The sequence below is a fragment of the Plecotus auritus genome (genome assembly GCF_963455305.1).
Source record: "Plecotus auritus genome assembly, chromosome: 2".
Lineage (NCBI taxonomy): Eukaryota > Metazoa > Chordata > Mammalia > Chiroptera > Vespertilionidae > Plecotus > Plecotus auritus.
Window position 1 is genome coordinate 70,619,156 of NC_137771.1, and position 24,244 is coordinate 70,643,399.

The window sequence follows — 24,244 nt, forward strand, 5'->3', positions numbered from 1 at the left end:
CAAATGTCTGTCGAGCCAGCCTGTTGGCTCTGAGGACATCTTCCTTAAAAGCCATGGCCCAGGTTTTGCCGAGGCCAGAAGGTGATTGCCAGTGCCAGAGACCTCCATCACAGGAAAGCCGATTGCAGGAGCTACCCTGGGAGTGAAGACAGAGACAGGGACACACCCATTTGAAGGCTGCTAGGACAGGCAGTTTCTTAGGTCACCAAACAGTTTGTCATTTTTCTTTTTTTCTTTCTTTCTTTTTTTTTTTTTTGTAAAATCCAGCTACAGTAATGATCAAGAATCCTCAAGCAGAGAAATCTTGAGGCAAACTTTTTTTTTTTTTTGCTGGATATAAGTACCCCTTTTATTAGCGTTAAACACCACCACTCAGTAGTCTCAGGGACCTAGAATAAGATAAGGCACAGAGCAGGCAAAGGGCGACTTTCCCAGGCCCAGGTAATGGGCCCGGGGTCGGGGTCGGCAGGCCCCAAACTTCCTGAGCAAACTCCGTACTGGACAATGGCCGAGGAGCGCCCCCTGGGGACGAGAGAAGGCGAACATGGATTCCTGCTGTCCTGCTGTCCATTGGCGGCTCCCTTCTCAAAGCAGGGCAGGTGGAAGAACTGGAAACCCCCGTGGCCCTTGACCGCGCAGTAGATGAAGATCACATGGTACACTCCCGGGACCAGCAACAGGAAGCCAGGAACGGAGAAGATGGCGCTGGAGACACCTGGTGAGGGGGCCACCTGCAGTCCCACGCCGACCAGGATCAGCACCAACCCCAGCAGCAGCAGCAGCAGGAAGGAGGTCAGCACTACCCTGCGGTTCTGGGTCAAAGGGTGCTGAGTCCAGCTGCAGCAGGCATTGCAGGAGCGCTGGGTGCTGCTGCTGATGGTACTAAAGGACCACTGGGAGCTGCGGACGTTCGGCCAGAATCCCTGGTGTTGACGCCCCCATCTGGCTCCGGAGACACCTGGGCTCCTTCCTCATCGTTCTCCAGGTTCTGGTAGTGCAGCCGGGACTGCTTGTCCTCGTCGGCTGCCTCGAACCGCGCCCGGCGTTGGAAGTGCAGCGGCCCAGGGCCCGCGTCCTCCAGGGACAGCTCCAAGGCGTCATCGATGCTGAACTGGGGCCGGGCGCGCCCATGGCCCCGCCAGGTCAGGCGCCCCGCGCCGCCGCCACCCGCGCCCACCGGCCCGGCTCGAGGCAAACATTTTTAACCATTTTAAAGGAAGGTCTTTCTAAAATGAAGAAAGATAAGCAGCATTATTTCAGATATGAGTTTATCATCTCTTCTTCCACCCCCGTTAGTTCTCAGGAAAGCTATCTCTTGTCACTTAATTTGGAGCCTCTGAAATTGGCTTTACAATGTTGCTGTCGTCATCCATGGACTATGGTACTTAGGGAATGGAGACTTTCAAAATGAACCTCCAGTGTTCTTCCAGAATCACTATTATCTGTTGAGTTATCATTTGTGCTTACTTGGGAGCATAATTTCTCTCTTCTTATGCGGTTGTGAGTTTAATGTTTTATTTTTCTGCTCCGTGGTGGTAAGGATGGAATACTTCCCCGTGAAATACAGAAGGGGCAGGAGAATGGATAAACGGTGGGAAGGTATGACATGATGGTCGGGCCCTGTGGTTGTGATGAAACATGTCAGGAATTGATGCAACCTTTAGGAGTGATGTATTATCCTAACTGTGAGCTTTGGAATTCATACAGGTTAATTTAAACATGCTACCTTTGCTTTTTTAAAGAGTCTCATTTGTCTTCAGAGGTTTTTCTTCTGGGCTCTTGGAGTTATAAAGAGTAACAGAAATGAAGGCTAGAATACCAAAAGGTCTTTTAAAATAGAGTTGCATTTTTTTAAAACGTGGTAATTATTGACAACATTTATTAAATGAGAGAGAAGAGAGAGAAGTTTTGAGCTAAACGCCCGCCTTGTGATGGAGAAATGGCAATGCTTTAGGAGGAAGCATTACATTTTTGAAGAAAGGTACAGGGTAAGCAAGGGGATGTGAGAAGGATAAAGGAGGCAGCAGAGGCAGAGCTGGACCCCAAAAGGATGCTAAAAACCCACAGGAGGTTATTAGTAATAAGCCCTCATTAGACTGTGAAGATTGGGAATGCATCTCTGCCCTTGCTCAGTCCTGCCAATCACACTTGAGGGCCTTGCCCTTGCCTCTCACCTGCATGTCCTACAACTCCAGAGCCTGTGCTGCTCAGTGAGGCGATGGGGAAGGGCAGGTGAGGTGCAGTTCATCAGAAGACAAGACAAAAGCACTCGCTTTCTCACTCACTCTACAAGTGTCTGGGTCTCACCATTGCCAAGAATCTTAATCACCTTTTAATATGTGCTCCGTTTCATGGCTTGTCAGGAGGAGAATAGAAGCGTGCTACTGACAAGTGAGTGTAAACTAAGTGCTAAAGCAGAAAGAAATGGAAAATGAGAGAATTTCGACAGTTTCAGTAAAAATTGAGGCCAAGCATTTGTCTTTTTTTTTTTTTTTACCCCTTCTTCTTAAAAAGGCCCAGTTCGAGAAAAAGAATTCAAGAAACAAATATTAGTCAGCTGATTAGGTTCTAAATTGGACAGACTTTGTACCTTGGCATATGAGTAGCTATCCTAGAACCTTTTGAACTTTTGCCACCGAGTAATTCTGAAAAGGCTGACAGAGCCAGTAGCAGATAATGAGAAAGATCACACTGTCCTCTGCTCGAGTAATCAAGGTACACTTTATTCATTCAGGTGGGCCAGGAACCTGACTCCTACAGAAGGATAGCATGTAAATTTCAGGATCATTCAGATATAAAGGAATGGATCATAGATGGTCACTGGGCTTGCTTTTTCTCCCAGAATTCACTGTTGTTTTGAGAATTAGCACAGGGTAGAGGAGATGGCCCAGATTTTATACTTAGGAAAGACCTGTTATTTGACCACTTTGTAGCGGAGACATTGGGACAGTTACTGAACTTCTCGGACCCTATTTCCTCAGTTGGGAATATGGGGATAGGACTTTTACAGATCTGTTGGGAAGTGTTTAGACTAAGAGGAGATTAAAACAAGGTGCTGTCTAGCACTGAGTAGGAGCTTTATGTCTGTCAGTTTCTATCTACTTCAATCACAATTTAGCTTTTTAATGTAGAATAATCATCCTTGATGTTCTCTTCTCCGTGTTTAGTGTTGAGACATGAATAACTTTTATTTAAGCCATCAGCTTGATGAGGAAAGGAGCTGTTTGTTAGAGACAGCCCTGTATCCTGATAAATGTGTGTGCAAGGCCGGGCAGGGTACCGATGAAGCCCTCCACACCTGCAGCCCAGAACCGGGCACTGACCACATACAAACTCCTGAAGCTGGCATGCTCTGTATATGGCAGACTCTTATACCATCTGTTTACTACTGTTTAAACACTACCCTGAAGTTCACCTGAGTCAGAGGTTAACAAAATGAACATAAACCCAGAACTTTGGAACTGCTCGGTGATTCACGCACAAAGAAATGCTGAAAGAATGCACTACACGATGGTCTTTTGTGTGAAACTGGTATATGTCAGTGTTGGGGTTAGGATCCCAAGAGGAGAGATCCTAGGAACCCGGAATACATTTCCCCCCTTAGTTCCTGGCAGCTGTGTGCACATTCTTGAGTCATCTAGGCACAAGACAAGTAGTTTCCCATCCTGAAGCTCTTAAAGCAGAGGGGCTGGAGGGGATATATTGGGATGTAGCTGTTAACTTTAAAATTTTGCATAAATCCAGCCTCCACTCCCCCTGCAAAGGCTCAGTCTTGTCTTTACACCTTCCCTAAGGCGATTTTTTTTCCAAGGGCGGGGGCGGGGAGGAGAGGAACCGATGAAAACGAAGGCAGACCACGCGGAGCACGGGGAGGAAGCCTGTAGTGGATCGACTTAGGTACATGTGGGGAGGGGAGACCTCGGCAGGAGCTGGAAACGGAAGGGCTCCATGCGCGCTAGGCTGGTGGCGAGGCGGCCGGCAGGGGGAGGCCCGGGCCCTGGGGAGCCAGCTCGCGGGGGTCGCTGGTGTGGCGGGTCCCAGCGCCTGGAGCCCGCCATGGCGAGGAGGGCAGAGGTTACGCAACCCGCAGCCCCCTCGGGCACCCTCCCCGCCGGTCTGCGCCCCTCCCTCCACTCTGCCAACACTGGGTTCTCTCTCCCTCTTTCTCTCCCCTGTGTTTTCAAACAGGAAGTGCACGGCTGTCTGTAACGTGCTGCTGGGTCCCAGGATGGAGGAGTGAAGTCTCCGTGTCGCCGCGGGTTGCAGCCTGCGGAGCCCACCGGAAGCCGAGTCCTCGGAGAGCGCCCTGAGGGAGCAGGGTGGCCGCCTGGTCCAGGTGCGTGGGGCCGGGTCGGGAGCCTGCGGGCGGGCGCGCGGGGCTGTCACTGGCCGCCGCCCGGGTGCCGCTGAGCCGGATCTCCAGCTCCGAGCTGCAGCGGGACTTGGCGTGCATTTTCTTGGTTGCGCCCCACGTCCTGCTTTCTCCCCCAAGGGTTTCTGTCAAACTCTGTCGCAGCGCCGCTGACCCTGAGCGGGATCCACCCAAGGCAGGCGCTTTCCAGGCTGGGTGCCTGTGTCCAGGAGTCCCCAGCTGTCCTCTCTTCCTCCTCCTCTTCTTCCAGCTGCTTGAAGCAGCGGCTCTTTGTTCCTCACTCATTGGCCTGGGCTTACCATACACACATGTCCTGGGAGGCGTGGGTATTATTAAGAGTGGTGCGAGTCGAGAGGTAGGGTCCTAGGAAGGAAAGAGGATGAACTGTAGGTGAAGTGGACGGTGGAAGGGTGAGCCAGAGTCTAGGGGTCCAGGCTCAGAAATCCCACCTCTTCAGCCGGTGAAACAGGAGTTCCGCTCTCCGCTGCCTATTTGGGGAGAGCCAGGACATCAGGAGCTGAGGGCATTGGCGGTGCAGACACACAGCGGAAAGGTGGCCACCAAGAATGAGGGGCAGCTCGTTCTGAGGTGTTTAGTCTGGTGTCTGGCTTGTGAACTCCAGAGTGGTTTCTCAGCCAGGCTCCCTTGGCTGAGACAGAGGGCACTTTTAAAGGTAGGAGCCAGACATCTTTATTTATTCCATCCCATTTTGCCATCAGAGTAAGACTGAGAACGACTTTCTGAAATTCACTGGGTGGATATAATTTCACACCCACAGCTTGCTCCATCTCCGATGTTCATAGGTGGAAAACAAACGCTGGGGGAAAGGTTTTGCTGCTTCATTGCCCTGGCAGGTCCTGTCTCTGCAGACTAAGTCCAGTGAAAGCCCAGCTTGTTCCTCCACCTCTGTTCATCTACCTGGTGAAACTGTGGAGGGACCCTGGGGAGGTGGGGTGGCTGAGAAGAATCAGTTTGATGAGAAGATTGTATGGCCTCAAGTTAAATGTTTGAACAGTGTTAAAGCAAGTAGCACCTTCTTACTCTATTTTGGAGGAAGGGACATGGACAAATGTCTAGTAGGAAGGAAAGTGCGATTCTGCAAAGAAGGGTATCTTTCTGTAGCAGGGAGGGAAGTCATGACAGTACTACATGGTCTTAACTCTTTCCGCTTATGGGGCCACCAAGCTTCTTCAGGAAGCAGGGTTAGCTGTAATATTTAAATTCATGATGTTGAATGCAGACTGTACCATTCTAACTTGAAAATTTTATAATAAGATATATTTACTGCATAACTTTTGCTTTGAAAGGAAAATCTTTTGAAGCCAGGTAGGCTGTTAAATTTGTACTGCCCCCTCCCTCCCTTCCTTTTCCTCTTTTCTATAAGCAATATGGAGGTAATTTGAATGATAAGATCCCATTATTCCAATAGCCCTTCAGAACTTTAATCTCTTTTTAAAATGCAGCTGCTTTGAGCATTTATGATGCTATCAATAATTGGCATAATTGTGTTAGTAGGTAGCCAAGATACACTATGAGAACTGAGCAATTAATCTCATCACTTTCTAGATACATAGACGTGGGCTCTTTAAATTTGAATTTAACCGTAAACTGTCTATGTTTATCCCTCTTCTCTTGCCAAGTACATCATGAGATTAAAAGCGAAAACCAGTCATTAAGAGAGACTCTTGAAAGACCTGAACAATCATAGTATTTTGCCTCTGTTTTATACCCAGGTTCATTAATTTATTTGAGGACTACCTTCAGCATCTGTTACTCTGCTTCAAGATAAAATAGAACAGCCTTCATGACCCTCTGAACCCGTCCTCTGTTTAGGAACATGACTCTAGCAGAATTTAGTAATGACTACATAATAACCCAGGAATAATAATAGCTAGTCTTTAGATTCTCATTTTGTGTTTACAGAGCACATTTTCTATAGTTCATTTATAATGTGTTACTCCTTATAACAGTCTGGTGAACTAGGATTCATTTGCTTCATCTTATGGAGAGAGAAAATGGAGGTTGATAAAACGTGACTTGTCAGTGGTCATATTAGTAAATGGAGATGCTGGGACTTGAACAAAAGTCTGATTATTTTTTTCAGCAGCCAAAATTCTAATGACATCTTTTCCCATTTACAGATAATCTTATTCAGGCTTTAGTGAACATATCTTTTTGAAGGGTCAGATTAGCATATTTTAACTTTTTATAATAAAAAAACAACACTACCAGTTTATCTGTAGGACAATTTTTGTCCCAGAAAAGAAATCACAAATTAATAAACGATGTATATGATGTTCACCACTATACATAGCTTCCCTATTCCCACCCTAGTTCAGGATAACCCACTGAAAAGCTGATATTACAGAAAGACATGGGCAAGCCCATGTGCACTTAGAATTATATAATATTAAATTTTTTGTAATATTCCTCAAATGAAAAGAAGTTTTTTTTCCTATCTTTGTGGTGCTTCAAGTTAAGGCCCTCTTTATCTAGGGGTCTCTATTGTACTGAGAAGAATATAAATAAAATTTGGGGTACGTTTTCACTGGACCGGAAAGTGCTGGATAAAATATTTATTTTCTCTTCAACAATGGGAGTATTATAGTGATCTATAACTTCCCCTTTATAAAATAGTGTTAAAGCATCAGGAGAAGGAGGAGAAAGTAGGGGAGAAATATATTGAGTGACCTTTGTGTTCTAAGTGAGGAACGAAATGATAATAGATATTTTCTTAATACACAGTGCACTACCATTTCTGTCTGTTTTGGGCAGTTGCAGTGGCTTGTGAACTCACAAAGAAAGGGTAACTAGCTTTGATGTTAAATGCCAAGGAAACGTTTATGGCCAAGAGAGGACTAGGGGTGGGGATAATATGTGTGGTAGGATTTTCATTTTTCAAATCCCTTTTTTCTTTCATGTTTATGATAAAATAGAAATTACCTTTGGTTGGAAATTGTAAACTTGAAAGCCATGGTTCTCCATCATTACAAATACCAGGAAGCTTTTATTTAATACTCAAAGATTTCAAAGATTTTGACTTGTTTAAAGTCTTACTTTTTATTTATGATGATTGCTAATATTTAATGACAAAGTGACTATTTCATATCACTCAACTGAATATTTATTGTAACTAATGACCACAGCATCTTCCTGTATTTGTAAAATAGTAGTACATACCTGTGTGAGACAGATTAAATCTGGACCTCTGCCAGGACCCTGAAGTCCTCAGGTAGGACCAAAGTGAAACAATGTTCCCTGCTGAAACTACTGAACAGGTGATGTAAACTGTGCTGTGTGTTAGCCATCAGGTTATCCAGATTCCCAGGTGGAATTTCCCCTCTTTGTTGTACATTAAATACATACTGCGTCAAGTCCTGACTTTGGATCTGCTCTGGTTTCTGGGTTACTTGCTTTTCATGGTCACTCTGGAGGTCTTGCAGTTACTCAGTCATGGGAACTGTGTTTCTTCTAAGAGCATGCTCCCTACAGTACTTCTGTGAACATCCCTGCCTTATGTTTGTGGAGTCAGGACTCTGACACTATTTGCAGAATAAGAGCTGTCACAACTACCACCACCAGCAGCCTTATATTCATTTCCCAGAAGCTAAAAGACACTTCCCAACCATAACTTTTTCAGTTTTCAATAAATATATGGAAGGAGAGAGATTATTTATTCCTATTCTGTAGTGGAAAAAACTGACACGTTAGTTAATATTGAATCAATCAGTCTCTGGTTTCCATGCCCGTTGCTGTGGCTTGGGTATTCTGTTTAAGATGGGGTAGGCAGAGCTCCAAAGTCTCTTAGGGTTAATGAGTGATGTTCTTTTTTCCTGGTTAAAAAAAAACCAAACACTTCCCACTTATGGAACACCTTGTTTGTGCTAGGCAGTTTACATGGACTATCTCTGATCCTTCCGGTGTTGTGCAGGGTAGGTGATATCCCCGTTTTATAGATGATGAAACTAAGGCAGGCAGAGATTGTAACATTTTTTTTTTATGATTGTCTTTTCTTTAAAAAAAAAAATGTTTTTTAATTAAAAAAATTTTTTGCCAATTACAGTTGACACACAATATTATATTAGTTTCTGGTGTACAACAGATTGATTAAACATTTATGTGACTTACTAAGTGATCACCCCATAAGGAGATTGTAACTTATCCAAGTGGACACGAATCCATGTTTGTCAGTCCCCACGCTGAAACGTTCCCCTCATTACATCTGCTTCTTTCTCTGTCCTTATACTCAACTATATAGAGAGATGGTAGTATTTTGTTTAGTGTTACCTACCTTTTCAGCAAAGGTTCAGTTAAAACCACATAGAATGTGCAGACTTGAGGAATACAGACATGTAGAGTCAACCTTTCAATATGTTTGGCTTTTATGCAGTATATATTTGCATCTCAAGGAGCCTAGGCATATTAAATCTATTGGTGAGGGTTTCTTGAGACAATTTTGTCCAAAGCGGTATTGCTGGATCTTAGGAGATGAGCATATTAATTGTACTAGGAACTGTGCAGGTCTGGTTGTCAGGTTTATGTCCCAGGTTTACTTAATTTTTCTTTTCTGTGAATTGGGTCTCTTGCCTTTTTCTTGTAAGAGGTTCCTTAAAAGAATTCTTTTGGAGTTCCCTGTATATTCTAGATATTAATCTCTTACCTTTAGTTATCACGGATATTTTCTCCTTGAATGTCACTTACCTGATAACTTTGCCTATGCACATCTCATTAACTAACAACAACAACAAATCTTAAATTTAATGTAGTTGAACCCACCAATTTTCAATATTGCAGTCTATGCATTTGGAGTTATTTAAGAAATCCTTTTCTATTATGGGCTCACAATATAGTTTCTCATTACTTCATTAGCTTTATAGTCTTATTCGTATTTGGGTTTTTTAAACTATTTGGAATTTAAGCCCTGAGGTAAAAACCCATTTTTATTTTTTAAAGACTCCTCATATTGTGAGCCAGTTTCCCCACCACTACTTACTAAACAGTCCATTCTTCACAGATTTTTTGATGCTATCTCTGGCATATACATGTACATTTAAACAGCTCTCTTTCTGAGATCTCTAGTTTGTTTACGTGGCATATTTGTGTATTCCTGGGTCATTGGTATACTTTTTAAATTACTGTGGCTTTGAAATATCCTTATGTTGTTACATGTACATGTACATTATTATATTACTTGCTTTCATTAGCATGATTGATACAAATTTAAAAGTTAAAAAATATTTTAGGTAGATTTTTTTGCCCTTGTTTGCATCCTTGTTAACTCTTTATATCTGCACACATATTTTCTGGAAATGTGTTTACTTCTCTGGGAACATTCTTTACTTTATTTAGTAACATAATTTAACCTTAACATTCCTAATATTACATTTCCTTCTTTATTTTATTGTTACTATTATTATTTAGCAGTCATGGCTGCCTTTCATACTTGGTCATCTGTGTAGCACAGTGGGCGTCTCACTTCAAAGGCTTCTCTTTCTTCTCCAGTTCTCTGCATGTGCTTATCGAGCTGGGATGTGCTTGCCTGGTATGGCTTTTGGATGAATGTTTTATGAGGTGCGATGCTGTAATACATGGCTGAATACTCTTGAAAGCCTGTTAATTATAGATGTCTCTTTATTAATGGGAAAACATTGCTAGTTTCAACTGGGGTTCTCCACGTTTACTTTTCTCCATGCTGTACTCAGTGCACTGGTGGGTCTCCTTCCTCCTCCAGTTCCCAACTTACGGCACACTGAATGCTAGTCACCTTGTTTGGTAAGTGGGCATGTACATCCCTATGCGGAATACAGTGTACTGTTTCCTTAGTTTATGAAATGGGATGAAGCCATGCTACACATAACATGGCTTATAAGTAAATTTGAAATTATTGTGGGGACAAATTGCGGTCTCAAGATATATATGGCATGACCTGGTTCATCTAAGGCCCAAGATGTGACCCTTAGCCATAGTTCCAGAATTATATTGGTAATAAGCTGAATTTTCTTTTGTTTGCAGTTCTTAAGGTACTTTATGAATATAAGAGAGGGTTGCAGTCTAACTACTAAAATTTACTAAGCTTGCACAAAGTCTGATAAAATTGTAATGTAGAATGTTCTAGAATCCAAACCTATTTAGACAGATGAAAGCAATGTCCTTGGACTGTTGGAAGTGTTTTCCTATTGTGCCTTAAACAGGATTTATTAGGTATTCACTGAGTTTGTGTATAACAGCCCCAGCTACTGACCTGACTGAACTTACTCAGGAGAGGACTTCAAATGGGAGGATGCTTTTTCCATTTCTCATTCAGGTTCCTCTGTGCTCACCACACAGCTGTCAGATCCACGTGTCTTACCTGCCTTCTCTCTTACTCAATTATTCTGACAGCCAAGCTACTTCATCCGTTCTGCAGACATTTGCTGAGCTCTGAACTTAAATCCTAGTTCCCTTATCTCTCTTCCTCCTACCTGCTGTGTACCAGTCATTGTGCTAAGTTCTGAAGATACAATGTGTCTATGACACAGTGCCTGACCTCGAAGATAGACACATAAATCATTAACTGGATCTTAGAATGTGAGGCACTTTACAGCAATACATTGTGGTAAATAGTAATGGTGAGTGGGGTACAAAGGAGGGAGTGATTTGTTTTCTCGTTAGTAAGGAAATAATTCATATAGGAGGGGATTTTGGTGGTGAAGATTGAAAAGATAGGATAGGATTATTTACTGGGATTAATCGGAGGGGGGATAAAGCAGAAGAAACTGCCCAGGTTCAGAGCCCAGAATTGCTCAATGTGTGAGGAACATGGAGTATGAGTGACCGGAGCAGAGAGGTCATGGTGCAGGGTGGAGAGGCTGGAGGTGCCTCAGTGCAGATTCCTGGTCCAGCTTACCTAGGGCCATACATGCTACTTCTGGCAGTGTAGGCTTTTTCCTGAGAGAATTGTGGAACCATCAAAGGTGAAATTAATGCTAAAATAACTGTCTTTAGATAATGTTAAAAGAAAGCAAGGAGAAGTGCAGTGGCTATTTAAAAATCCAGCTAGAAATTGTGAAGACTGGAACTAAGGCAAAGGTGGTGGGAAAGAAAAGGAGAGCAGATGGATTTGAGAATTATTTAGTAGAAAGAATTACTGATTTGATGGAAAGTAGGGGTAGGGGGAGAGGGAGGAAGAAGAAAGGGTACTGTTGATGTCCCTGGTTGGGAAGATCCATTGTGTGAGGTGTCATTCTTCTGGGTAGAAACATAGAGGAGCAAGTTTGGAGAGAATAGTGAGTTCAGTGTGAAGAAAAGTCGGGGTGTGCCTGTGTGGCAGCCCATCTTGAGAGGCCTAAGCCCCAGGAGAGAAGTCAGGGCTGGAGACATGTGTTGGGAAGTGACTAAAACTGGAGGTTGGTTGTAGCCATGCATGTAGTTGAGGTCCACCAGGGATGGCCAGGGGACCAAATTCTGAGCAGACAAAAGAAGAGGAAAGAGCATGAGGATCAGGAAACCTTCATTAGTAACAGTGAGCACCAGGGTGGTTTTATGTTTTTGTTTCCATACATTCTTTTGTTTCCTTATATTTTGGTTGAGAATACTGGAGTAGCTAAAGTAGAAGAGAAAACAATGATGGAATAAGGTTCCATATAATCCCAAGAACAATATCCCCTGAAGTAATTATTGTTATTTTATTATTATTGTTTATATATTTTTATTGATTTCAGAGAGGAAGGGAGAGGGAGAGAGATAAAAATATCAGTGATGAGAGAGAACCGTTGATCAGCTGCCTTCTGCATGCTCCCCCCTCTCCCCCCTACTGGGGATCGAGCTCGCAACCCGGGCATGTGCCCTTGACAGGAATCGAACCAGGGACTCTTCAGTCTGTAGGCTGACACTCTATCCACTGAGCCAAACCAGCTAGGGCATTATTGTTATAGAAAAGCTACTTTTCTAAAGCTTGGGTAAGCAGCTTGCCATATAGCCCAGGTAATAAATAAATAGGGAAAAGCTGTCCGATCTGCCGGAGGCCATCGGAAGGTCAGATAAAGTACGGATTGAAACGAGATGGGTTTGGGAATTAGGTATTCAGTGGGTAGTCAGAGGAGTTCTAAAGTGCGGAAAGAGGAGGAGTTGAGAAGTGGGGGCACTGAGTGGAGCAAGTTATGGAGCAAATTTAAACATATGTATGTGTGTTTGTACACATTAGTCCAGGAAGGAGTATTTTGTGTACATAGTGGTGACTGGAGCTTATGTTTTGCTTGAGAATACTGGAGGGACTAAAGGTAGAAGGGAGAACAACTAATGGAGTGAGGTTCCAGAAAAGATAGGGCGGTCGGGGTCTGGAATACAAACGTGCTCAAAGGGGCTGTCTTGGGAGGGAATAGAGACATTCATTCCTTTGGGACAGGAGAGGACTCAATAAAGATCTGTCTGGCCAAAACCGGTTTGGCTCAGTGGATAGAGCGTCGGCCTGCGGACTGAAAGGTCCCAGGTTCGATTCCGGTCAAGGGCACGTACCTTGGTTGCGGGCACATCCCCAGTAGGAGGTGTGCAGGAGGCAGCTGATCGATGTTTCTCTCTCATCGATGTTTCTAACTCTCTATCCCTCTCCCTTCTTCTCTGTAAAATATCAATAAAATATATTTAAAACAAAAAAAAGACCTGTCTGATGGTAGGTAAATGTGCAAGTGGAGGGGAAGGAAGTCGAGAAAGTTCACTCCTGATGGCTTGTGTTTCCTCAGAAAAGTAGGAGCAGATGAAATCCATTGAGAGTGGCGAGGCCTGGAGAAGACATTTGAAAGTTAGTAACAATTAACTTGGAAAAAGGAGCTCACTGATTTAGGATGAGTAATAGTCCTGTGTCATCCGAGGGCCCTTTGGTCAGTGGGGATTAGGTGCTGGTGGTTTTTTTGTTTTGTTTTTTTCTGCCTGATAAAGCTGAATACCATAAATGACCTTTCAAAATAAAACACCACAGGCCTTGCCTGAAATGTTAAGATGGTGGGGGGTCGGGGGCCAAGGGGCGGGGGAGGGAGAGAAAATAGGACAAAAGGAAAACTGGTTCTTCCGTTAACAGAGGATGGCCTCAGGGAAGTCAGCTAAAGTCTCTGAGCCTCGGTTTCCTCATCTTTCAGTGGAGGAAGTTATACTAAATGTCCTCTCAAGTCGCTTGTAATTCACAGAACTTCTGGGAGGCTCGTACATCATTAGGCAAATATGAGTGGACAGAAGAATAAGAGTGGTTAGATTCCTGTCATTTATCATTCATGAGTTCTTCTGAGAGCAACTGTAATGCCAGTGCCTTTGGGGATTTGACAACATGAGACCAGGACAGCTGTCCGTTGGCCGCGCCCAAGTGTTCCGCTGCCCTGCTGCCCTGCCCCTGGCATTGGGAGAGAGGAGGCGTGGCAGGAAAGGGGAACAGGAACATGGGGCTGTGATGGGAGTTGTGCAAGGAAGGCATAGAGAGGGTGGGTTTGCTGTGTGCTTTGGCTCCCTGAGCCAGCAGCGGGTCATTTCATAAAGGTGGTGATGATGATGGTCTTTGCCTGTATGGTTGCATTTTATTTTCACTGCGTTTATTTCTCTCTCTTGGTGAAACGTGTGGCATGTGGAGGAGAATTCAACAGTTGGAGAAGGCTAAGCATATTTACAGCATCTTACCTTAAGTTTTCCCTACTTCCCATCTCCTTCTCTACACTTTGATTGTTCTTTGCCTATAGAAATCAGAAGTAGTTTGAAGCATTTCATCACTCTTCTCAATTGGGTATGTGCTTCCCCACGAAGGTTTACTCTTCAAAGCCATTTAACTGTCTCGGCCTCCTATTAAGAAGAACAGGAATGACATCATAAGCTCTAGAGGTGTGGCTAGATTTGAAGGTGAATCCAGGTCACACGAGCTGCTCCAGAGATTGCTGTAGTAATTGTAGCAAGCCCAGACAGGTGACAGGACACTCTTTTTAAAATTAAGCTTCGAATCTTTCTCTGTGATGTTACATATTTGAGAGAAATTTAGGCATTTCTTTTTTTCCTCATTAAGCTATTACACAACTTAATGCTTGGAAAATTCTTCCCAGGAAGAAACAGGGTGTAACAGTGTGAGTGAGACATTTAAAAAAAATTTACCCTTTTAGCTGAAGTCTGAGAATCCTAGTCTCTCCCCACCCCATTGCTGTAGTTTCTTTCTGAAAGTCTCAATTTCTCCATGTAATTAAATATTCTTCAAAGTGAAACATAGTTAAAAAGTTACAGCCATTTAAACTGTAACATTAAAACATAGTCTAAAATTGTGTCCTTCCATTTCCTGAGAAGCAACAGGAAGGATTTGCTTTCTCAAAATAAACTATGTAGCCTGACTGTGAAGTCAGTAGTGGAGATCAAAGATTCCCACATCATCTCAAAATGGGATATTTTCAGTCATTTTTTTCTAACCTCAGAAAATCAAATGTAATAATGTTAGAACAACAATAACAACATGAGGAGCCAGCATATGTGTGTACATTTTAGAAACACACCTTTAGCATATGTGAAATCGTCTGAGCCTAAATGTTAACTGTCTAATATGTCTAGGAAAGGCCATTTCCAAGATGTGTTTCATTAGTATGGGTGTGCTAGACATGCAGCAATGGAACATGCCCTTCCTGGGCATTAAATTTAGGAAGAATAGAGGGAAGCCATATAACAACTAAACATGAACTTCTAGATCAGTAAATTATTTCATAGCTCTGCTAGTAAGAAAAGTTTAGCAGCTCATGTTGAACAGTTAACTATATACATTCAAGAAGGAATCTGCTACAGTAATTTCATTTAAATGTATACCTGCATACGTACATACACAGACATTCTCAGGTAGAAATAAGCACGTTTGTTAATGTTTCTCGGCTTCTAGAAACAAGGAGGGAGAGCCCCTTTGAAAGATAGGTAATCTGTTGTGTTATGGCTGGCAGATTTGTTTGTGAGATGCAAACAAAAAAAGGTTAGGGAGACTGTGTATTAAGTATTCATCCATTAATTTGTGGGTTCAAATAACATACAATTCTATATTCCTCAAATAGTACAAAATGGGTCAACATTTTGAAATGTTGGACAGTATTTATATACATTGGGAAAAATTGTATATACATTGAGACCTTTATGGACTATCTCAATAGATTAGTTTTTTACTGCACCTGTCTTTTTAAAAAGGTAGAAAAACAGATTTCAGTTCCTCCCTTTATTTTTAACCTATCTCTTTTTATTTACAGCGGGTTTCTCATAGATAACATGTTTTGGTCTGTGTGTTTTTTTTTTAATATTCTCAGACAATCTACGTCTTTGAATTGCTGTCTTTGGATGATTCACATTTAAATTGGTTATTGATATGGTTGAGCTAATATCTACCCTGTTTGTAACTGTTTTCTATTTGCTGCATTTGCTTTTTTTTTTTTCCCTTTTTAGAAATTTCTGTCTCCTGTGGGTTTAAGTGAACATTTTATATAATTCCATTTCATCTCCTCTTTTAGCCTACCAAGTTACACTTCCTTTACATTTTTAGTGGTTACCCTAAAAATACCCAAACAAAAACATTGTGTGTGTAGGCATAGAAAAAAAAATTCGGTAGGATCTATACCACAATGTTAAAGATTAGTTATCTTTGGGTGGTAGGATTATATATGACTTTTACTTTCTTTTTTGTAGTTTTCTGTATTTATTTATTTTTTTAGTAGCAAGCAGATATTTCTTTTATAATCAGAAACAACAAGGCTCTTTTCATTTTGAAGAAAAAGGAAGCGTTAAAACAAACTGAGAATCTCTCATGGTCCTGCAGTTTATCCCCTCTCTCCGTTTCCAGCTTGAGATGAGCACATTGCCCGGCCACCACCAGCACTCCCTCACCTTGCACTGGGAGGGTTGTCAGCTCCAGTCCTGTACCTGCTCTGTCTGCACAGTGAGAATGAACCCGCAGAATGACTTAGGCTTCCCCTTAATACAGCGTTAACCAGACCCCTCTCTTGCTGCATAATTAAGTTCTTATCTACATAGAATGTTTTTTTGCCTTTCAACTGTTTTTCAGGAAGCAATGAATACACTAAGAACACTTGAAAACTAGTTTAAAGTATAGCTTTTCACACAAAACTTGCAATAGTTCTTTGGTTTGTTGGTGTGAAACCTGCTCTGTTTGGGCAGCTGTTAGGGGTACTGTCTATGGTAATAAGTGAAGAGATTGTAACTAAGTTGAGTCTGTTGGTCTGTCTGGATTTTAAGAAACTCGGTTCCCCTTGTGAGGTTTTAGAAAAAAATCACCATTACTGTTCTTTTGATGTTAATTATATCTTCTGAATTTACTTGTGATTTCATGTAAACTAAATCCAATTTAAGGTTTAAGAAAGTGGCATGGCTCAGTGCAAATAGATGAAATGTAGATATAAAAAACTGGTTTTATTATCAACTGATCTGTCAGGTGTTTTTAAGAAAGTCATCCTATGTAATAAAACCCTAATATGCAAATCGACCAAATGGCGGAACGACCAGTCGCTATGACGTGCACTGACTACCAGGGGGCAAGATGCTCAACGCAGGAGCTGCCACCAGCCCACGGGCCCCAGGCCAGCCAAGGCAGGTGCCAGCAGGGCCCCCTATGCCCCTCCAATCGCCCTGCTGGTTGCCCTGCAGAGGGAGACGATTGATGGCAGCGGGTGGAGCCAGTGAGCAGGCGGCACCAGGCCGCCAAGGTGGGTGCCAAGGCCCCCCCCCCCCATCACCCCACCGGCTGCCCCACAGATCGGCCCTGATCACCGGCCATGCCTAGGGATTCTACCCATGCACGAATTTCATGCATCAGGCCTCTAGTAAACTTTATAAAATACCATAGTTTGTTGGCCTGGAAAATTGGGGCAATTCTCTTCTGCCACTTACTTGCTTCATCCAAGTAAACAAAAGACAAGTGAAGCTTTTTGAGTCTTCTGAAAGGAAAGTCTAGTAAAGCAAACAATATTTTTCTCTATTTCCAGGTGAAAAAATTGTAGTCTCAATTTTAATATATCTTATTAAAGTCAGGAAATATAATTTAAGGTAAGAAATGAAGTAGTAATTATATTGTTTGAAGCTAATAGAATTAAACATTTTGCTATAAATAAAAACTATTAGAAAAAATGTGAAGTAATTGTAAAAAAATAATTCACAATACATTGATTATTACAGTGGTTTTATAGTAGATAGAAATTTTGAAAGGCATGCACAACTGTAAACAAATTTAATAAGTTTTCTTTATAATATTTTAATGTTAGGTACTTTGTAAGAAGTAGAGTGGTTAGATATCAAGTTTCTGGGGTAGTTAAGTTTAAAATGTTAATGAATGTATATTTGTAATATAAATTATATTAGTGGAATAGAAGGTATGGGGAATAAGGGTAATTTGACTCTTTTTTTTGCTAATATTTGAAGGAGAGACTTAATATATGAAAATAATAGTGAAGAAACAATGATGAAAATTCTGTGGGTTTGTTATTTAAGCATTACCTGTGTTGGTCTTGGTGCTTTTAGTTTGCTGCCATTGGTCCCTCACTCTGGTTTTAACTTGTCAAAGTCTACATTATAGCTTTCTGTCTGCTTTTTTGCTCCTCCTGTGAAAATTACTTAAGTGAGATATGATTTGGGGGTAAGAACTGTAAATGGAGGAAAGAAATAATCCTCTCATTATTTTAAATACAGGGAAAGAGGATTATCTGCAACCCTGAGATTTTGCCCCAAAAGAAATGATAGTATAATAGGTTATCTTTTCTTTTATTCATGTAAACCATAATGCTCTAATAACTGCTCTTAGGGAAAGGTCTGGAGCTACTAATTTCGATCTGCCTTTTCGTCTCTTTATTTCATGTTGTTTCCTCTGTGTGTTTCTGGAATCATTTACTCTCTGAAAGAAGAAGGGGCTTGTGATCAGTTCAGGCTGAGAGCTGGATATTAGAGCAGTGTGCTAACAAAGAGGCTGAGTCACCTTGTGTGCTTTCAGGAGGTTGATTGTAAACAGTGAAGCAAAATTTAAAAACTGCAAATGTAAAAATACTGAGCATTAAAATCATATTTGTACAATTGCAAAATTAATGTACATTTTATAAATACATATAATGTATAAAATATATTAAATATTTTATGTATTTTCCTGCTCTTAGTGTTTTAATTCTAGATGAGTAAATCATATATTTTAGGGGGCAGTAATAGTAAGGCCAAAAGACAACATATTTACAATAGTCTTCAAATAGTATTTACCAAGTTAATATTCCCACTTTAGGGATGGAACCCAAAAGCTAAGTAGTTAGTTTAAGTTGAAGGCCACACATTAGATGAGCTTTTCATTGCTAAGTAAGCTTTCATCAGTGCTGGGAAAGAAAGCTAACAAATCTACTTAAGGCAGGCTTTTATCTGAACCATTTCAAGATAAAGGACATGTACAATTTAAGCTTTTCTGGAAGAAATAAAAAATGTCTGCACTCTCTGATATATCTCAAATCAGTAATATTTTCAACTAAATCTTTTATGCTAAAACTTTGATTTCTCGCTTTTTTGGCTTGCTGTTTCAAAGTGAAAATGATCTTTTTATGTTTTTGCTATCATAAAAGTAATGAATTCACATTTAAAGAAAATATAAAGAAAAAAGGAGAAAATTAAAATAACCTTTATATTTATAGCTCCATAGTCAGATGATGGAGTGGTTCAAAGCTTCTGCTGTGTCACTTACTAGCTGTTTGACTTTGGGCAAATTTTAGAGCCCACAGATATAAAACAAGAATAATTATGGTGGCTGCTTCATAACGTTGTTAAGAGGATTAAGTGGTTCTTATTTGTGAAGCATTAGGAACAATGTCTAGCACAATTGTTGATTAAACAAAATAAATGACCACCCATGTACATGGTCTTACTATCTGTGACCCCTGGAGAAAGGGGTAGAGGCAGACCCAGAGTGAAGATCGAGCAGTTCTGTGAGTGGGTGATGGGGTGAGCTGTGTGCAAAGTCAGGGGAGGTGTCCCCGGGGCCCTCTGCTTCCATTTGTAGTCATCCCGATAAACTGGAATATTAATAAAGTTCTACTGTCTCTCACTTTCAAGACATTTAAAATGATTGTGATTCTCCTTTTTGTACTTCTTGCTTTTAGGGAGCCCCCAGAAAGCATGCCTGTTTGAGATGTTTCTATCGTAGGCTAGGCCAGACATGAATTTCAAGTCATGTTTTCCATGGTCTGAAGTAGTTTAATTCTTCCTTTGTTTTCTTGTGCTTTGGTGTGAAGAAGCTGCCCTGTGTATAAAGCTTTGGTGTCTTTTATGTCTAATGCATTCTTAAACTAATTCCAGTTGCTCTGACCCTTTGAGATTTTTAAATTGCTTTGTTCCAGTTATTAAGCGTTTTGAAATATTAAAAGTGTTCATGAAGGGGTGGGTCATGGCATTATTTTTCCAGAGTTCTTTGTTTTTAGAAAATTGTGAAATTGCAGGGAGAGGTTTAATGTGCGGTTAAATTCTGCCAGGTGCATTGGTCACTTGAACTTGAGTTCCCATTCCTTTTGAATTTAAATCCTTGTTTTTGAGGCATAAAATGTAGGGTTCAGCCTCTTAAACCTGAGTGCCTCTGTGGGGCTGTTGCCCATTGTCTCATCAGAGAAAGGTCTTAAGTAGTTCTTGGCTTTGCCTTGAAGTACCATGTCAATAGCAAGGATCAAAAGATTTGTCTGCCAGTCACTCTGAGTATCTTGACCACCTCCTCCCCACCCCCCCACCCCCCCAAAAAAGAAGAAAAAAGTCTGTGTGCTCTCTGATTTTTGTCTTTGAACCAAGACTTTCCAAAAAGAACACAGACTTGTTTTGAATATTGCCGCCTCTGGGTGTGAGTGATTATGCAAGTCAGTATTTCCGTTTGTTTTTTTTTTTAAAAAAAAACACACACAAAAAACTATAATAGATGCAGAGGTATGAAATGGCAAGAAAAACAAAATACTTCTTCAACCAACTGTACAAAGCAGTCTTTGAATGCAGGTGGTCCTCAACTTGCAAGGATCTGCAATTCTTGTGAGAGACCATCTACCAGTCACTACTTGGGTATGTCCCATAATATATCCTTCTCATTTAACTCCCACAAATGAGTTGCCACGTGTCTCAATTGTATCTTAAACTTAAATTGTTAAATTTTATCTGATCTCTCTTGCTCTCCCTGCCTCTACCCTCTAGTGCTCCTAGGGTGTTTTTGAGAACAAAACTCAATATGTCAGAACATACAAACATCCCTCTAGTGACTTCTCATTGCCCTCAGAACTCCTTCATAAGGAGTTAAAAGCCACACTCCTTAAGGAGTCTTACAGACCTTGCAAGAGGAAGTCCCAGCATCCATCTCCAGTCTACACCCAGTGCCTTACTCTCCCCCACTGTGCTCAACACTCACGCTTCATTTACAGCCTTACAGAACTTTCTGTTCCTCTAATCTGTTGTTTTCATGACACAAGCCTTCAGGGTGTGTCTAATGCCTACAACACTCTCCCGCCCCCCTTGCTTCACTTTTGTCTGGCTAACTTCTTTGTCTTTTTATCTTAAGTGTCATATCCTTCGAGAAACTCTCTTTAACCCCTAAACTAAAGTCCCCCAGCTGTTTGTTTCCTTGTACCTCCCCCATATTTCACTTATTATATTTACTTGTCTTTTCTAATACACTCCAAGTCCCATGAGGTCATAGATATGTCTGCCTTGTTCCCCACTCTCTCCTAGTGTGTAGCACACAGTAGGATCTCAAATGTTTTTTGACTGCATATCTTCCAAATAACTCCTATATTATACTTACAGTAGTGCTTATCCAACAGCCATACATGCATCTCTTTAAGTTTTCAGCAAACTCCCTTTGTTGAAATAAATTAGCTTTGCTTAATTATATTAAACTTAGAGGCCCAGTCCCTCAGCCCAGCCTGCCCCCTCTCACAGTCCAGGAGCCCTCAGGGGATGTCCTACTGATGGCTTAAGAGGTGACCAGGCTGATCAGAGGAAGGCACCACCCCCATCACCCTACCAGCAGTGGACCTTCGTTTTTTCCTCCAGGAGTGTGGTGGAAAAACTCTAGATCACCTTCTTGGATTCTTATTATTCAAGTTACCAAGAACACTGCGAGTGGCGTACTGGGAGCTTAGCCAAGGAGCGGTCAGAAAAGGGTTTCCTCTGCAGCTAATGCTCAGAAGCGGGACTGCTGGTGCACTGAGGCTGGCCACCCTGTCTGTGTCCATTCCATGGCTCAGGCAGGCCCCCCAGTCTGTGTCCGCGGCGGCTCGGGCAGGCCCCCCTGTCTGTGTCCGCGGCGGCTCGGGCAGGCCCCCCAGTCTGTATCCGTGGTGCCTCGGGCAGGCCCCCCTGTCTGTGTCCACTCTGCGACTCAGGCAGGCCCCCCTGTCTGTGTCCGCAGTGCCTCGGGCAGGCCCCCCTGTCTGTGTCCATTCTGCGACTCGGGCAGGCCCCCCGTCTGTGTCTGCTCCGGGCCTGCCTGATCTGCGGTGCAGCAGCTCGGGCAGGCCCTCCTGTCTCTGCTCCGTGGCTTGTCTCACCACACACGCAGTCCCCTCCTGCCCACCTGCACACGCAGCCTCCTTCTGAGCCGGTCGTGACTCTTACAGTGTCCTGGCTAATTTGCATATTACCTCTTTTTTTATACACATACACACACATATAAACATACTATCTAATAAAAGAGTGATATGCAAATTAACCATCACTCTGCTACACCCACATGCCACGCCCAGCAACCAATCAGGAGCGAGTATGCAAATTAACCCAACCAAGATGGCTGGGGCCACTGAGCAAGCAGGAGACTTGGGTTTCCCAGGCAATGGAGGAAGCCAAGCTTTCCGCACACCCTGGCAGGCCCAGGCCTCCACTCAAGGCTACAAAGTTTTAATTATAGAAGATAAATAAATCCCAGATACCAGGGCCTCCACTTGGGTCGCCAGGGGCATGGCCGGCCTGCAATCCACCATAGGCCCCTCACCCAGGCTGCCCCGCGCCCCAAGGGAACCCCCACCCTGATCCAGGACACCCTTCAGGGCAAACCAGCTGGCCCCTACCCGTGCACCAGGCCTCTATCCTATCTAATACAAGAGTAATATGCAAATTGACCATCACTCCAACACAAGATGGCTGCCCCCATGTGGACACAAGATGGCCGCCACAAGATGGCCAGCAGGGGAGGGCAGTTGGGAGGGACCAGGTCTGCAAAGGAAGGCAGTTGGGGGTGATCAAGTCTGCAGGGGAGGGCAGTTAGGGGTGACCAGGCCGGCAGAGGAGGGAAGTTGGGGGTGACCGGGCCTGCAGGGAAGGGCAGTTGCGGGGGACCCAGGCCTGCAGGGGAGAGCAGTTGGGAGGACCAGGCCTGCAGGGGAGGGCAGTTAGGGGTGACCAGGCCTGCAGGGGAGGGCAGTTAGGGGCAAACAGGCTGGCCAGGGAGCAGTTAGGCATCCATTAGGCTGGCAGGGGCGTGGTTAGGGGGTGACCAGGCTGGCAGGCAGAAGCGGTTAGGGGCAATCAGGAAGGCAGCAGGTGAACAGTTGGGAGCCAGCAGTCCTGGATTGTGAGAGGGATGTCTGACTGCCTGTTTAGGCCCAATCCTACCGGGATCGGGCCTAAACGGGCAGTCGGACATTGCTCGAGGGGTCCCATATTGGAGAGGGTGCAGGCTGGGCTGAGGGACACCCCCCCCCCCCATGCATGAATTTCGTGCACCGGGCCTCTAGTATGTATATATAGATATAGATATGTACAAACATGTAATAAGCTGTATACTCCTTACACTTATTGCTCTTTTGCAATTATTAAAACACTTGAAAAATCACAAATAAATGCAAACAGTATTTTAAAAAGCACTACATTTAAATGAAAAATATTACTGTTGTTATCAGTGGAGAGCACTCCTCTTCTGTACCTGTTTCTGGGGGGAGTGCCTTCTTGTGATGTCATAAGAAACAGAATTTCCTGAGACTCACCCAGGAGAAAGAGATTGTAGAAAGCTTTGTTTTTGTGGAATTAAACCCTTGAGTTTCCAGGGTCCCATATCCCTTCATCCCGCCCAGGAAGAAGTCCAGCTGTGCCTTTAGTAGGACTAGGATTTAAAGCCTTTGCCCAGAGTTTCTTTTGGGGACACAATCCAGTCCAGCATCAGGCTAGCTTAGTTGTGCCTCCAGCTGCAGTCCATCAGTCCTTTGCATGTAGAGTCTGCAGGGCCACAAGTCTATGGAGGGAACACTGGCAAAAGCAAAAGAACCACAAGAGCCAAGAGAGCAAACGCCTTTGTTTTAGGGGTTGTATTCCCAAATTTCTGCGGGCTTGCAGTGGCTCTGCCTCCTCTGGCCAGTGATCTCTGTTCCCAGGTTTGACTGACAGGCACCTCCCTATATCACGCTAACTTTACTATGCCTGCATCCATCTTCCCTTTGTCCAGTCTCTTCCCTCAGTGGTCTGCAGGGAATGGACTGGTGATTCCTTGGGGAGTGTAAAGTTGCAGCTTCTTGGTGAAGCTGCCCAAATAACATGCCTATAATGTTTGGCTTTCCTTTTGCTTCTTTCCTATTATGAAGAACTAGCTAATTACAGCGGCATCACTACAATGAATGAATGTTCTTTTGCTGAAACTAAATCACCTATGTTGATTTTTTAAAACACATAAAGTTGTTGCCTTGGATCCTAATATATACTTAATGCATATGAGTCTTTTGATTTTGATAATAGTAATTCAAGGAATACTTGTTTACAATAAACATGTTGTTGAGAAGCACATTATGGACTTGAAGACCTTGCTTGCTATCTCAGGACCACCAGACCACAAATCTGCCAGTCATCAAATTACAGATGTAATGCTTTCTAAATTTCTTGCTAATGCTGTAAATATCTTTCTTGTGCATTCAA

At 42.9% G+C, this 24,244-nt stretch overlaps 1 protein-coding gene and 1 pseudogene across 6 annotated transcripts in view; one reads left to right on the forward strand and one right to left on the reverse strand.

The window, feature by feature from the left end:
* The window catches only part of LRRC8D (leucine rich repeat containing 8 VRAC subunit D), a 122,061-nt gene that overhangs the window by 21,442 nt on the left and 76,375 nt on the right, over window positions 1-24,244 (forward strand). For 4 of the 5 annotated variants that reach the window (XM_080657574.1, XM_080657570.1, XM_080657573.1 and 1 more), the window contains exon 2: window positions 4,189-4,336. The gene's annotated coding sequence lies outside the window, so the exon portion shown is untranslated. Of the gene's footprint in view, window positions 1-3,815; window positions 3,898-4,188; window positions 4,337-24,244 lie in introns of those variants that run through there. The other variant, XM_080657572.1, reaches the window with a different exon arrangement.
* On the reverse strand, window positions 359-4,058 carry LOC308241100 (transmembrane protein 134-like; annotated as a pseudogene). Its single transcript has 3 exons — window positions 3,902-4,058; window positions 499-1,185; window positions 359-389 (listed from the first exon to the last, which is right to left on the reverse strand). The product of its transcript is annotated as a transmembrane protein 134-like (transcript).